We start from the raw sequence: 4,518 nt of genomic DNA on the forward strand, positions 1-4,518 counted from the left end.
CTCTAAATTGTCCCTAGGTGTGAGTGAGAGAGTGAATGGTTGTTTGTGTCGTTTGTCTCTGTGTGGCCCTGTGATGGACTTGCGACCCGTCCAGGGTGTACCCCGCCCCTCGCACAGTGATTGCTGGACATGGGCACCAGCGACCCCCGTGACCCAAAATGGAATAAGCGGGTAAAGAAAATGGATGGATGGATGGATGGATAAACTGTTCCATCAAAAATACCGTTAAAGAACAAGCACAATAAGAAAACTGGTAACACTTTACAATAAGGTACACAAAATTTGCTTAACTACTAGGGAATGCCTACGGAACAAATCAAGATCTAAAGGGTAGTTAACCAGTACTTACTGGGGAACACACAGCCAAGCCTTATTAGGGGACTACTGGTTAGTTACCTTGTAAATGAAGAGGAACTAGTCAAGAACTAATGGGTAGTTACCAAGAAAACCAAAGAGGAACGAATCAAGAGCTATGGGCTGTTAACAAGTACTTACTGGGCAACACATAGCCAAGCATTATTGGGGGACTACTGGTTAGTTACCTTGTAAATAAAGAGGAACTAATCAAGAACTAATTGGTAGTAGTTACCAAGAAAACCAAAGAGGAACGAATCAGAAGCTAATGGGTAGTTAACCAGTACTGACTGGGGAACTCACAGCCAAGCCTCATTAGGGGACTACTGGTTGTTACCACAGAAACAGAGTAGAAATTTTCCCCGTGGGTTTTGAATAAATTCTGCACCAGTGAGGTCACAGCTCATAATTGTCAAAAACCTGTTTCCTAGTGATTACTGATTTTATTAACCATTAGCTCCTGATTCGTTCCTCTTTGGTTTCCTTTTTAACTACCCATTAGTTCTTGATAAGTTCCTTTTCATTTACAAGGTAACTAACCAGTAGACCCCTAATGAGGTTTGGCTGTGCGTTCCCCAGTAAGTACTGGTTAACTATCCATTAGCTCCTGATTCGTTTCTCTTTGGTTTCCACCCATTGGTTCCTCTTCGTTTCCCAGGTAACTAACCAGTAATCCCCTAATAAGGCTTGGCTGTGTGCTCCCCAGTAAGTACTGGTTAACTACCTATTAGCTCCTGATTTGTCCCAGATTCATTCCTGAAGTGTTCCCTAGTAGTTAATCAAATTTTGTGTACCTTATTATAAAGTGTTACCAGAAAAAGGTGCAGGGGCTGGGCAGCCGACTTGAGACCCGAAGATCCTGGGTTCGATCCCCGGTCATTGCACACCTCGTGGTGTCTCTGAGCAGGACACCTTAACCCCAGTTGCTCTCCAGGCACTTTACATAGCTGCCCACTGCTCCACCTGGTGGTGGATGGGTTAAAAGCAGACAGCCAATTTTGCCATTGTATGGGAACATATAATGATGACAACACATACACATTATTATTATTAAAAACAGAAAATCTGTTTGTGTCTTTATTAATGAACTATCTCACATTCCTCAATCCGTAACCTTTGGCATACTTAATTACACACATTATGTTATTGGGTTGTTTAGAGGCTCCCTCCTACAACTGGACAACAGTCCTTTTGGTTCGATTTCATTTGAATAAACGTGAATTTTGTTCATAAAAGTGTTGAGAGTTGACTTTCACTTCATGCAGATGTGAAATTTCCTCTCATCCATGAAATGAGAGGCCTTGAGAGCCACTCACTGTAATTGCAGTAGTCATCTTTTAATTAAGTGAAATAGGAAGGGAGTTGAAGGTACAGCTTTGAAGTGAAGAACACCTTTTCATTTGTATCACTGCTAAAAGAACAAAGTCTCAGAAGAATCCCCTTTTTGGGATAGAAAGCCAAGCAAAAAGGGGGGAAGTGGAAAAAGGCCAGGGAGAAGGATAACCTTTCCATTAATTTCAAATACATAGATTTTGAAAAGGTAAAAAAGAACTTAAAATAAGTAAATCTGAGCATCCAGTTGAAGGAGCAATCCAAGAAAGGGATCTTTGATGGGTCTAAACTGCCTCTGCATGTCAGCTTGAATGTTTTAAAGTAGTTCAGTCATGATTAGACATTACATTATGAGCACTGGAGTATAACAAATCTGAGTGGGCAGACTGCCAGCACATCCATCTTTACAACAAGAGGAATGCAGCAATACGTCCATACATGACCTGGGACTGCTGGGACAGTGCTATGGTTATTTAAGTGGATCAGGAATCACTTAAAGGGACTAAAAACATTTGCTTTAAAAAATTAAATACACCAATCTCCACAACTCCACACCATTAAAATTAGGTAAAAGGTGTATTCATCTATGTTTTGTAAGTTAATTTAAAGCTATTTATTATGATCTAATCCAACTGAAAACATTTCCTTTTGAGGAGTGACAGTGAAGTGAAAGGTACACTCTGCTGGGTCATGATTTTGGACTTCTCACCTCGGTGGTTATCCCCGTTTCCAGAAGAGCTGCGACAACATAAGCTGTTAGAGAAATCTTCCCATGGTTCCCTCCCTGGGGACAAAACCAACACATTTTATTAAAATTAAATAAAACCAACATGGAGTGTCTCAGTGGTAAAGTGGCCATCTTCTAATAAGAAGGCAAGGTTTGAATCCTCAGCGTTGTTGTTCGTTAGACATGTGGTCCAGCAGAACATCTCCAGCTCTGTTATTTTAATTCATTCACCAGTGTAATGTGTATTTTTATTAGTGTTTTTTTCTTAGTTCATATCATCTATCTTATTGCTGTTTTTCTTTTATATTTTAATACTTTTGCTGGATATAACTGGGACCCTGTGTACATAATTTTGTACCACCACATGTGGTGGAATGACAAATAAAGAACCTTGAATCCTAGAATCCTTGGTATTGGTTGCACATGCACATCACAGTTGTTGTTGTGTAAGTCTGAAACCAATCTGCCCCATGGTGCAACAGTCAACACTTAAGAGTCTCCACTTAATATTTGGATAATGAGTTTTGAATCACCCTTGTGATGAACTTGTGACCTTTCCAGGGTGTGGCCCGCCCCTCTCACAGTGACAGCATATGGACACCAGTGACCCCCCGCAACCCGAAAAGGAAGAAGCGAGTAAAGATGATGGATAGATGGCTGGATGGAGTTTTGAATGATTCAATCATTTTTCACTGTTTGAATGTTAATTACTTTAAAACGATCTCAAAACTGTTCTCAGTTTAAATCTAGTCTGTGTAATTCTAATGTATTTTAGGTATTTCTGTTAAAAATATCCTGGTACCTGTATTCAACCAAAGCTGTCATAGACCTAATTGGATCAAAGTACTTGAACTACTTCACTTATTTTTTTCATACATCACTTTTTAATTAAATATAACTCAGTGTGCTGTACAGAGTAAAGTAAAACAGGAATTGCAAAAACAAAGCAAAACTGATAAAATAAGAAATGACCAAATACTGTGGTTTGACAGTTGTGTCAGACAATTCAATGTCTTTGTGCATTTAGAAAAAGCATACAACAGGGTACCGAGGGAGGAGGTGAGGTATTGCATGAGGAAATCTGGAGTGGCAGAGAAGTATGTTAAACTGGTACAGGACATCTATGAGGACAGCAGGACAGTGGTGAGATGTGCTGTAGGAGTGACAGATAGCTTCAAGGTGGAGGTGGGATTGCATCAAGGATCGGCTCTGAGCCCCTTCTTGTTTGCTCTGGTGATGGACCAACTAACAGATGAGGAAATGCAGGAATCCCCGTGGACTATGGTGTTTGCAGATGATGTGATCTGCAGTGAGAACAGGGAACAGGTGGAAGAGAACTTGGAGAGGTGGAGGTATGTACTTGAAAGGAGAGTAATGAAAGTCAGCTGTAGTAAGACAGAGTGTGTGTGTGAAGGTCACAAAGGTGCAGGACTTCAAGTACTTGGGAGTCCACAGTCCAGGAAAATGGGGAATATGGTAAAGCGATGAAAAAAAGAGTCCAGGCAGGATGGAGTGGATGGAGAAAAGTTTCAGAAGTGATTTGCAACAAAAGGGTGTCAGCAAATGTCAATGGAAAACTTTACAAGACAGTGGTGAGACCAGCTGTGCTGTATGGCTTGGAGACAAAGACACTGATAAAAGATAGGAGAAAGACCTGGAAGTGGCAGAAATGAAGATGTTGAGGTTCTCCTTGAGAGTGACAAGAAAGGATAAGATTAGGAATGAGATCATCAGAGGTGCAGCGCAGGTTGAACAACTGAGAGATAAAGTTAGAGAGGCCAGACTGAGATGGTTTGGGCATGTATAGAGGAGGGACAGTGGGTATATTGGTAGAAGGATGTTAGAAATGCAGCTACCAGGAAAAAGACAAAGAGGAGATATATGGATGCAGTTAAAGAGGACATGGAGGTCGTTGGATTGAAGACAGAGCGAGATGGAGGAGGTTGACTCGCTGTGGCAACCCCTGAAGAGGGATTAGCTAAAAAAAGAAGAAAGAAACCAAATACTGTGGTTTGACAGTACATGAGTTTGACAAAACAGAAAAAAATCCTCACTGACTACAAATGGCATTAAGAAAGATTTTACTGCCAATATTTTCATGCACT

The sequence above is a fragment of the Nematolebias whitei genome, chromosome 3, assembly GCF_014905685.2.
Source record: "Nematolebias whitei isolate Nwh7 chromosome 3, NemWhi1, whole genome shotgun sequence".
Classification (NCBI taxonomy): domain Eukaryota; kingdom Metazoa; phylum Chordata; class Actinopteri; order Cyprinodontiformes; family Rivulidae; genus Nematolebias; species Nematolebias whitei.